Raw genomic sequence first — 12,956 nt, 5'->3', positions numbered from 1 at the left:
AAGTTTGTACGTAATTTTTCATTACTTGCTTTACCACTGACTAAACTTCTAAAGAAAGGAATTGTCTATCATTGGTCCGAAAATCAACAGAAATCCTTTGACTTATTGAAACATGCCTTAACCCATGCCCCTGTCCTACAGTTGCCTGATTTTAATAGGCCATTCTTTCTAGTAGTGACTGATGCTAGTGGATCAGGAATAGGAGCTGTACTTATGCAAGACAATCATCCTATAGCCTATTCTAGTTGTAAGTTGAAACCCTCTGAATTGAAATATTCCACATATGACAAAGAACTATTAGCAGTTGTACAAGCATTAAGACAGTGGAAACACTACTTAATGGGTTCAGAATTTATGATTAAGACCGATCAGCAAAGTATTAGACACTTACTTAGACAACCCCAAATATTAGACTGACATATCAAATGGGCATCTTTTATCCAGAGTTTTCATCCTATCATTTAATATCAACCCGGAAAAGAAAATGTAGTGGCTGATGCATTAAGTAGAAGACCTGCCATTCATAATATTTCTGTTATATCTTTTGATTCTTTGATTGCTATGAAAGATACTTATCATCAGGATATTACTTTTCATGCTAATTGAAATAAATTAGTTCAAAATAACTTGATTCCTATTAATTCATTGTCATATAATGATGGATTTATGTTTTATGAAAAGAGATTGTGTGTTACAATTCCATTCTGATCTTTTGTTTTGAATGAGATTCATTGTTCCCCATATCAAGGTCATAGAGGTATCATATCTACTTTACGTACATTAACTGAAGATTTTTATTGGCCGCATATGGACACTGATGTATCTAATTTTGTTTAAGAATGTTTGATTTGTCAAAGAGTTAAGAGACATCATGGTAAATAGTATGGATTACTTGTGCCTTTGTCTATTCCATCTAAACCTTGGGAACAAATTTCTATGGATTTTATTACTGGTTTACCTAATACTAAATCTAACCATGATATGATTTGGACAGTCGTAGATAGATTTAGTAAACAAGCATATTTCATTCCATGTAAGAAAACTTTAATAGCATCACAAGCAGCACAATTGGTTTTGAAAACTGTTTTTACTAACCATGGATTGCCAAAAGTTATTATTTCAAATCGTGATTCTAGATTTTGTAACAACTTTTGGATTACTCTGTTTGCTAACTTAGGCACAAAGATTGATTTTTCATCTGCATTTCATCCTGAAACTAATGGACAAACAGAAGCCACTAATAGCACTATTCTAGATCTCTTACGTGCATATACTATTTCTAAACCTCACACATGGGACACACATTTGCATTTATTACAGTTTGCATATAACAATACACCACACACATCTACAAAGAAAGCACCATTCGAAGTGATTTATGGTTATAAATTATCTACACCTGTTGCATCTTTGTCAAATAGAATTCAGAGTGCTGATGATATTGCTAGTATGCATGATACTATTTTTGATGAGGTTAAAGACATGATTGCCAAAGCCCAGCAATCATATACCAAACAAGCCAATAAGAAAAGACAAGCAATGAATTTCAAAGTTGATGACTATGTTTGGTTGAGAATAGAAAAACGTAGACTACAAAGTGTAGATAGACACCCAGTTGTTAAATTAGCCCCTAGATTCTATGGACCATTTAGGATCATTCATAAAATAAATGACAATGCATTCAAATTAGAATTACCACCTCATTGGAAAATTCACAACACATTTCACATTAGTTTATTAAGACCATTTAGAGGCCAATTACTTGTACATCCTGTTTATGAAAACCCACCTTTGTTAGAGGAAAAGACTAAAATACTTGAACCAGAAGCTATCATAGATACTGATTTTATGACCACTAGAACTGGCCGAAGATATTCTAGATATCTAGTTAAATTTAAGAACCATCCTGTAGAGGAAGCACAATGGATGCACGCTAGAGACTTAAATGCTTTTCCCACTCTGTTAGCTCCACATTGAGCTAATAGCAATTGAGGTCAATCGCTATCCCACCCCAGGGGTATGATGCCAGGAGGCATATTTCACGGTGGATTCTGTGCCACGGTGGATTCCGTGAGGTTTTACGGTGGATTCCCTAAACTTTGATGACCGGGGCTCATACACAAAGTGGATTCTTTGTGCGAGAAGTTGATGGGGACGCCTATCCTTTTCGGGCGTTTCATTAATTTAGTGTGTACATGGGTGATTCCATAGCGGGTGATTCCGCAAAATGCATATTAAATTAATAAACGTTTATGAGCTTAGAGTGCGCACTCGTAATAAATTAAGGTTAGGATTTATTTCTAACCAGTTGATTTATTTATGTAGCTGAAGACTGCTAGGTATTCACTTTTGTCGGTTTAATTGTATTATTTTACTAACGATTGTGAATGCTTCAGTTGATGAGTAGAGATAGCAGCAGTGGCGGAGGAAAGCATTGGAGGATAGCGAGTATTCGATTTATGGATTATATTTTGATGGGCGCATACCTTAGGCATGGTGCCTATATTTTGTCACGCCTATTTATTAAGGCGTCGGATATTTATTATTATTTTGTATGTGCATGGGCGCACGATTATGTTATTTCTATTTGGACATTGTATTGGGCGTGCCAGACTCTTTGGGCACCGTCCATTAGCTTTATTCCTATTTTTGTGTTAAAGCAAACTCAAAAGCTAAAAGCTTGCTATTTTGTAATTTGGGCTATTATTTGAGCTTGAAGATGAATAATACATAAAATACATGCTTTGTGGAGCGCTCACACAAGGCATGGGGGGAGATTGCACCCAATTGGTCTCTTGCTCTTGTCGTTCATGCTTTTTACCTTGTAATTTGTGCAAAAAGTGGAGTTCTATTGTTCTTGGGGACCTTCCGGCATTCACTACGCGAGCGTACAGCATCCGATCTGCGCACCAGTTTGTCCTCAAAATCAGATACTTGCTCTTGATTGTTGCCTGATTTAGCCTGTGGTAGTCAACGCAAAAGCAAAGGGTCCTGCCCTTCTTCTTTTGAAACAATATTGGGGCTAAGTAACTCACTATGGGGAGCCCCAACATTATGGTGGAAGTTCAGTTAGCTCTTTTGGGAACACATTTACATATTCCTTTAACCAAGATGGCCCTTCTTCAGCTTCCTTCCCTTGCTCAATTTTGTTAAGTTTGATCAGGTAGATAGGCAATTATTTTCTTATGCCCTTCATGATTTGAGAAGCTTTTACTAGTTGGATCCTAGCTTTTGGGCTTCTCCTGAGTGATTACTAGCTCTCCTTTGTGGATTTGGAAGGTGATTTGGTATTTCCCGTAATGAATATGAGCATCATTGGGAATCAACCAGTCCATCCCTAGCAAATACTTATAAGCTCCTATGTTCATAACTCTGAACCCCATGTTAGAAAGATTGCCTCCTAAGTTAAATTCCACTTTTCTAGTCAATTGAGCAAAAATTACATCTTTCCCATTTGCTAATTCTAGTAATAATTTTAATGTGGATGTAATATCTCCCCCTAATCTTTTTGCACATTTCAATGTGATAAATGAATGGGTGCTTCCCTCTTCACCTCCAAGGCATGATCTACGCCTACTTTTATCCTCTTGAAGGTTACTCGAGCAACTTTTCCCTTGGTCATAGCTGCTCGATTCAAGCCACAAAGCTGTCATTTGCAAATTGTTTTGCCTAGCTTTGGGCACTATCTTTTAAAGTGGCCAGGCTTGGTGCTTCATTGTTGCCAAAACTGTAGGTACAAAGTTTCCAACTGCATTTGTTTTAGCCTTCTTTCTTTGACCGATCTGGTGTTGCCCTTGGATTCTTTGACATAACCACTCGGTCCTTTGTATGGAGAACTCTATCCCCCAAATTTGCCACTCTTGGGTGTTGTTTGAAGCTCCTGGATAATTGGCCTAGCTTGCGTTAATGCATCTTGTAGATCAAATGGGTGCATTACTTTTTGAGGCATGTACCTACTAGAGGGCTTAGCTCATGGCAAAACTTTGACACTTGTTGGGAGATGTCCACGGGCGAGGCATATTTTAAAAGGGGTAAAATTTTGGAATAATAGACTTCTAAACTTAGTCTAGATTGCTTCAAATTAAAGGATTCGTTTATCTTTAAAGTGCGGTATGCTAGCTAGAGGTATCAACCATGTACACCCTCCTTCAACTTCTCCTAGGTGATGGTTGCTTTAGAAACCCCTTGGTCCTTGCGCCATTGTTTCCACCAAATCTAAGCTTCACTTGTCAACTTTAACTTAACTATCATCACCTGATTAGAAGGAGTAGTTCTTGTAGTAGTAAAGTAATCCTCCATGGTCTTAATCCAAAATTTTGCTTCAGATTCAACATCCTTTCCTTTTGCGTCAAACTCAAGCAGCTTGATTTGCTTGAGAAGATAATGTTTACAAGATTAGACATACATTTCATATGCTACACTTTCGACTCTCTCTTAAGGTTTTCAATATTGAATCTACGATTTTAAATTTATAGCATAAGTCTAGTATAAAAGTATGCAATATTTAAAAGAAATCGAGAGCTTTTTAATTATTAATGGCAACAATAATGCTAGCTAAAATTCTTTATTACATTAGGTAGAGATTATTGAGATCAAATTGGGATTTTTTTGTTACAATAGTTCTAACCATGAAATTCAAATACATTAATAATGTTATAGGTTTGAGGCTTAGTAAATATATTTAATATTTTGTATTTTTGGGAAAGATGTGGGATGCCATCTTTAGAAAAGTTGTCGCAGCGCGAGCACCCTAAAATGGCAATAGACTCTAACACCATGTGTAATATGCTCAACTGAGACGCTCTCAGTGTAGCACCATTTAATGGTCCATCAAGATGCTTTTCTTAAGCAACACCACTCAATATTCATTAGAATAACAAGAGGTTTTTTGCTTAGGCACTCTTAAATCCACTTCATAGTGGAAGCTTTCAGCCATATCCTTGAGGATCAACCTGACTTCCAGGTTCCTAAAGTAAGTTAAGGTCACCTATCAATTTATCTAGTATTGGTCTTCAAGCATATGCTTGTGCTAGATTACTCGAACAAAACTCAACTCGTGTCATACTTGATTCAAGGAGGGTGAGAAACGAGGGGGAGTATAGGCACACTGACCCCTCTACCTGTACAATGTAGTCTCACTTCGTTCCCCTAAAATGACACAGAGCTAGGGTTTCTAGCTAATTTCTACTTAATCAATGTCACCTCTAATATAATGTATTGAGTTGTTGAATTGTGAGAAAGCTCTTGGCTTACCAACACCACCCTGCCTTGGGATAGATTTGTTGGTAATCCCACCCTCCTGCTTCCCTCAATCAACAAGCTTTGGTTAACTAATTACCTAACGCATTTATATTTGAATACATAAAACGAGCTTCTTTAATTAACCTTCTAGATCATAGTGTTTGCTTACGTAACTTAGGTCACAACACACAATCAAAGAAAACAGTCCTTTGAAAACAATTTTTATTTCTCATAAATTGTCTTACACAAAAATTTCACCTTCTGCCCATAGAGAAGAAAAATCCAAAGGTCTTATTTCCATCAAGATTCTGTCCTTAACTAGTAATAGGGCTCTTAGGAAGTCTATGTTGAGTCATGTAGGGGTTGGGTGGTTTTGAGGAGCCTTAGGGATTTACTAGCTAGGGTCCCCTTAGCACCCTTGCCTCCTCCTTCCCAAGGGTTCCCTACAAAGTGACCTCTCGCCATCGAGATTGGTCTAAGCTCTCAAAAGGTGGTAAAAACAAACCCCTTTGGTGAAGGGTTCTACACTAGCCCTGGGGGAGGTCTAGCCCGACTCTTTTATCTTGTTGTAAATTAGATCCAATTAGGATCCTAAACTTGTATGATCATATCTTTTCAAGTGTATTGAGCAATCTTTTGTAAGCATCATTACAATTACAAGCAATCCTTTGCAAGCACTATTGCAATCTCAAACAAGATGGCAATCAAAAGCAGGATTTAACCTAGTGGAAAATTTCCAACTTGGTTTGTCTCCTCCTTGGACTTTCCTAAGGTTTTCGAAACCCCAAGCTAAATAGTTTCCCCCATTGAATCTCTCCTTTGCTATAATCAATTTGCCTAGTTTGTTTAGGTCTTGATTGCAATCTCTTTCTATCTAAACCCTTGTTGAAGGTTGGACAATCAATCTAATTGTGAGACTTGGTTGATTAGCTAGGTTTCTATGTGCTGAGATATGACTAAGTCTTACCTAAGCTTGTGAAAGCTAAGTCAAAACCTTGGAGTCTCCCTTATGCAAGTTTGTTTTAAGGTAGATGCTTATGTAAGCTACCAAAGTGAGTATTTTTTCCTAAAAATTTTGGGCATTTAATATTTTGAAAGAGGATGACTTAGGCTCTTACTTTTGCCTCCTTGACTAAGGATCATACTTCCTTTTTTTTAAATGTGCTCTATGCAACTCTATTCTACTTGTCTTAAGGTTCTTTAACGGACTAAGTATGCAAATCAAAATTTTTATCTCAACTACTAATGCTAAATAACAAGTGCGACTTATTCTATCAAAGAAAACACCTTTATATTTGATTAACTCAATTTAATAGTAAAATAATGATTTTTAACTAGCTATATTGATTATTATTTCCCTATCTCCACATGACTTAGGATGCCTAAATATTTTTAATGCATCTAATTTCTCTCTTACTGCTAAAATAAATTTTGTGTAGATTTCTTGATAGATTTTTTTGAAATTTGGTGTTTGAATTATTCAATGCACTTTGATTAAATGCAACTATTTTTTACTTTTCCCTAAATTTAACATCATTTTTTATTCCAAATTATTTTTTGAAAAATAAAACCTAGTGTTTTAAATTTTCTATGCTTTCTTTTTTCTAAATTAATAACGTAAATTAACCGTTCCCATCTCATCCCTACATTCTTCTATGTCAAGATGTATTCCCTAAGGACGAAATTTTTGCCTATCATTTGAAGAAATCCTTTTTATATTTTCATCCTTTGTATTATACAACCTTAAATTCTAAAGAACTTGGGATTGTGTTGTGAGAGTGATGGCATGTTGTCCATGCTTGCAGCTCCATTCATGGCTTCTGCACTTCTCGCTCTAGATTTTTGCCTCTTATGTGCTAGTCTCCCAACTTCATTGGACTTGCAAGATACAATTGAGAGCCTAGAGTGGTTAGGTAGTTCCTTAGCAAGACGTGGATCTAGTCATCCATGGGTGCTAGAGGCTAGAGGGGGGTGGACAGAGTTTCCACAAGATGAAAGAGGTGCTCCTTCACTCAGTACCATTGACAACCAACGATGATCCTATTCTCGTCCTTCTCTCCTTATGGTTCTACTCTTTTCCTCTTCTCTCTCCCCTCTTCTTGATCTTGTTATCTCCTTCCCATTTTTCTTCTCCTCACTTCTTATACTCCTCCTCTCTCTTCATCCTACCTTCTTTTCTCTTCCACTCCTTCTCTCTCTCCTTCTTTTCTTCCTTTCTTCAACTCTTCCACCCTCTTCTTCTTATATCCCTTCTTCTATTCCCCCTCTTTCTTCTTCTCTTCCACTCCTTCTCTCTCTCCTTCTTTTCTTCCTTTCTTCAACTCTTCCACCCTCTTCTTCTTATCTCCCTTCTTCTATTCCCCCTCTTTCTTCTTCTCTTCCTCTCTCCTCCTGCTCTTCCTCTCTCCTCTACTTCCCTCCCATCTCTCTCTCTCTCTCTCTCTCTCTCTATCTCTCTCTCTATATATATATATATATATATATATATATATATACTGCAATTGACATGCTCGATTCAATTTTATGGCTGAGTCTTAGCTAAGGCTTTTATAGCCTAAGCTATAAGCTATACTTCCTAATGCACAATTTCGTGGTTGTTGATGAACTCCAAGTTGATGCTGATCTCGAAGTAAGTCAGATGGTGGCATGGCACCTTTGGTGCTATTTTTCAAGTGGGGATGATGCAAAGTGCAATGATGATGCTGAGGATGGATTTTAGTTGCACAAATCAAGTGGTACTATGGAGATGATGAAATCGAGGAGGTGGTAGCTAAGTTTTGGTTGATGGAAATTCATCAGCATCATGCTCTTTTTGTTTGTTAAATCCAATAGGGATTATAAGGTTAAAATTTTTAACACTCACCCCCTCCTAAGTGTTGGTCTTGTTGTAGCACGAGGGTCAAAGTCCATACCTTACTCTTTACATAGGTGAAGTGTAAATGATCATATCATAGATGTAACTATCCTTCAACATTGTCATATGGATCACATGCCAATGATGGGGATGATTGTTTTTTCTCATCTACAATATCATATTTCTTTTAAATCTTTTTTCTTTGAGATGTGTGAGCATTGTGTGTATGGCAACCAAACTAAAGTATCATAGAAGAAGAGTCTTGGTACACAAAAATCCTAACCTTTGGAATTAGTGCATAGTGATGTATGTGGGCCTATGCCTATAATTTCATTAAGAGGAGCATCATACTTTGTTAGTTTCATCAATGACACTGTAAGGAAAGTACAAGCTTATCCTATTCACAAAAAAGAGTAATACATATGGTGCATTCCAAAAATCCTTGGATTATGCAAAGAATTAGTTAGGCAAGATAATCAAATGTATGTGGACTGATAATGGTGGGGATTATACTTTTCATGTCTTCCAAAACTTTTGTGAGATGTCAGGTATCAAGAGGGAGTTGACATTTCTAAAAACTCAGCTCAGAATGGGGTGGCAAAAAGAATTAATATGGTGATATAGAGAAGCATTTGGAGTATCTTGTGAAATGTAGGTCTCACTTATGAACTTTAGGCTAGGGCTATTATGGTAGATGTTCACTTGATCATCACATCACCTAGCAAGCCATTGGATGGTAAGTTTTATGAAGAGGTGTGGTTTGGCAAGAAATCCTTTTATGATCACTTACATACACTGGCATATATGCACATTTCCAAGGACAAAGAAGTCTGTGTAGTCAAAGATGTACTCTTTGTTGAAGAATGCAACTTGGAAATTGGTTTCTTTTCCTAAGGGCAAGCATGCATTACTATGCAAATGGGTATATAAGTTGAAAATGTCTCCATCAAATGCAAGGTAAGATTTCTAACCAAAAAGTTCAAGTAAGAAAAGGTCAACAACTTTGATGAGATATTCTCATCAATAGTCAAAATGAACTCTTTGTCCTATGGTTGCATTGGTTGCCAAGGAAAGACGTGGAGCTTGTCAAAATGGATGTAAATATATCTTTCTTGCATGAGTTGCATGAGGATATCTATGTGTAGTAGCCAAAAGGGTTTGTTATGCAAGGCAAGGGTTGGTTAGTATGTAAGCTTCACAAGAGTCTATATGGATTGAAGCAAGCTCCAAGGGAGTGGTGCTATGTAGGTTTGATGCCCTCAATATGAGGTCTCAAGGTGCACTTGAAGTGAGACATATGATTATCTCTTTACAAGGAAGGCTATGGATAGTAGCCTTGTGATCTTCATTCTTAATGTGGATGACATGCTTATTTCCAAGAAGTCTCTACTAAGGAAAAATGTAAGGAGCTTCTCTATTTGTCTCAAAGGAAGTACATGGGAAGGCATTTGAGCAGACACAAAAATGTATTGAACATGCAAAAATTATTATCTATGTGTGAGAAGGGTAGAGAGAAAGAGACACAAAGTGCTTTGTATCAATTGAACAAATGGCATCCCACAATAGCATTGTCTTGTGCCCATCTTATTTTCTTATACATCATGCTTCATTAGGCTATTGTAGTGTTAGATATGCTCAATCCCCCACCTCGTATAAGTTTCCACCAAATGATTCATGGTGCTCTAAGTTATAAGGTCCCCCTAATGAGAAGAAGCCATGTGAGCCGGTGGGTCCTAACTTGCATTTCAGATGAGGTCTATGTGGCCAAATGGCAAAAAGGTGGCCTTGTGGATCTAGTCTTTGGATTAGATAGAGTAGTTATGCTTATAGCAACTCAAGGCACAATGCATTGAGTTGCGAGATATGGGAGTTATCATGAACCCCTATTTTGGTAAAGGGAATATTTTCCAACTGACTAGGGAATGTTCATAATATGGTCGAATAGGCCAACTAGACTACCTTTCTAGGCTATAAAAGGAAGACCCTTCTAGAGCCATCATCAATCTATCTTTCACCCAATTAGAGTTCTTCCTTCACCTATCATTTGTCGTCTAGATCGCCATCTAAGCTTCACGGTGGAAGAGCATGGGTAGACAAAGTGATCTTCGTATTAATTTGTTTGGAATTAAAGAAGTTTTTGGTCTTCTCATATTTGATATGTATTCTCTACTCCTTGCCTAGATTTTCTTTGATGTGCCCTGTAATTTTTACATGGTGTTAGTGCCTAGGGGGCTCTAAGGAGTAAAGAGTATACACAAGACAAGGGCTTCAATAGAAAAGAGGAGAAATATCATCTACTGGGGATCCGGCAACGGTGTTGGCACATCAAGTAATGGTGATGCCATACTGGCAATTCAAAAAATGTGAGGATTCATCCATTAACCTTCAGCGAAAGCAAGTTAGATGGCACAAGCTACACTTTGTGGTAAGTGCAAAATTATAATTATTCTTGACTCTTATGAGTCTCTAGAGATGGTGACGAGGACTAATCCATAACCACAATCCAACTCTAACCCAACGAATTCAAGCATTATGATTCCTCCAAATGCAAATCTCCTATGGAGACTAATCCATAACCATAGTCCACCTCTGACCCATCAAATTCAAGTATTACAATTCCTCCAAATGCAAATCTCCTATGGGCTTGGAAATGAAGGAACACACATGCATTGTGTGCCTTAGTTACAAGCTATTCCGATAGTATTTAAACCTTAATTCAGTATACAACCAGGGCAATAGAGGCTTGGGATTTATTGAGAAGTTGATATGAAATTCGAAATCAAAGAACAATTCAAAACTTAGAGAATCAACTAGTAGTAGAGAAGTTTGCTGAAGGAGAGACAACTAAAGCATTCATCACTCGGATCAACAATCAGTGTGACCAGATGGCTAGCACTAGGATACAAAAGACTAGTGAGTAGCTAGCTTGAAGGTATCTTTAGATTTTTCCACCAAAGTTTGATGGAGTAGTAAGTGCCCTAAACACTTATGTGAGACCCCAAGCTTTGATACTTAAGGAATTTTGTGCACTATTGATGGAGAAGGAGTTCAAATTTAAAGCTCAAGAAGGTAGTAACAGTGGAGATGCTACATTCTTCGCCAATGTGAAAGGCAAAGTTGGCCCCTCTATGAATGGTTGACAAAAATAAGAAAGGTGGTAAGAAAAAGTTTCAAGGAGAGTGCTTCTAGTGCAAGAAGAAAGGACATGCACTTGTCATACGAAGAAGGTTCGTGAAAAGAATAGCACCCTCAAGACTAAAGGGAAAAAGACAACCAATACGCCTAAAGTAGAGTTGGAGTTATTCATGGTAGCCATTGAAGAAGCGTGTTCCCCAATGCAAGAAGTATCTACCACTCACTCATGGGTATTGGATACTAGAGTCCCTTGTCACATAACCAACACCAAGGGTCTAAACAATTCTATGAAACCTCTGTAAGAATCCATCATTATGATGGTTTGGAATGATGCAAAATGTGCTATTATGGGCACATGTACTATTTTATTTGTTGCTACAAATGGTGAACTCAAAAAGTTTTCGAACTTGTTGTATGTTCCATAGATTAAGAGAAATATGCTATCAATTGCTTCCATAATTGATATTGGCTGTGAGATGAGATCTACCAAGTTAGGTGCAAAAATTATTGATAGCGCTAGCAAAGTTGTCGACAAAGGAGAAAGAAGAAACAACCTATATGAGCTAAGTGCTCTTACAACCATTGCTGGTGTGGGTGTAAGTAAACTTTAGTATGAAAGATTCGGTCACATTAGTTTTGCAGCGCTAAAAGAGATGCATAAGCAAGGTATGGTTGCTCACCTACTTGCAGTACTGAAATGAAGGAACCATGTAAAGCTTGTATGATGAGCAAGCAACAGAGAAAAGCATTTCCATAAGAAAGCAAGAATAGAGCAAATGATCCTCTAGAGTTGGTGCATACTGACTTGTGCAGTAAAATGCCCACACAAGCCTTGGGGGATCTCCTTATTTTATGTTGATTGTCAAGGATTACACTAGGAAGATGTGGGTGTACTTCCATCGTGATAAGGCTCAAGCTTTTGATAACTTAAAAGAATGGCTAAAACTTGTTGAGAATGAAATAGGGTAAAGTATAAAGAAGTTGAGAAGAGATGGGCATGGTAAGTTCAACTTCTAACTATAAACAACCCTGTTTGGAAAGTCAGTGTGCTAGATGTAGATCTAGTTAATAGTCTTCACAAAGAGCATAATTTTTTGTGCATGCTCCAACATCCACAAGTGTGGAAGAACTTTGGTAAGAACTTAAAGCCATGCATCCACTCCCAAACAAGTGAATAAGAGTTTATTCATTACCACATGTGCATTTGCCATTTGTGATTCCTCTTTTCTTAAACTTTTCACCAAACATCATAGCATCAACTATCCCTTTCTAGTGAAACACTTTATCTCTAAAAGTGGAAGGGGTGATGCCCCAATTCTTTTCTAAGGAGTCCCCTGGGTGACTACTTCCAAGAGATGAAGACCCCAATTTCTCAACATTAATCATTCAATGTGATCGACACACTATTTTTTTTGAACTTCACTCGGAGCCTTAATGAGATTCAACCCCCTCAACTCCAACTTTGGAGGATATCTAATCTCCTAGCATCTGAGATTATAATACCCTTGCATTTTGAGGTGATTAGCCCCCAACATAAATTTGCTGATTTTGGTAGACCATTGTGAAGACTTTCTTAACTAAATGATTGGTGCTTCCACCTTGATAACACTAGTCCTTGAATTTGCACAAACCAAACTTGGCAATAGATATATCCCTTGTTCCTATCCAAGTAGCCAAGGGTGACTTTAAAAATGAGGACCAAAATACATTTTTCTTGGCATGTACT

The sequence above is a fragment of the Lygodium microphyllum genome, chromosome 10 (genome assembly GCF_053477565.2).
Source record: "Lygodium microphyllum isolate KBCC chromosome 10, Lygodium_microphyllum_v1.1.10, whole genome shotgun sequence".
NCBI lineage: Eukaryota > Viridiplantae > Streptophyta > Polypodiopsida > Schizaeales > Lygodiaceae > Lygodium > Lygodium microphyllum.
Note: the sequence above shows the minus strand (reverse complement) of the source record.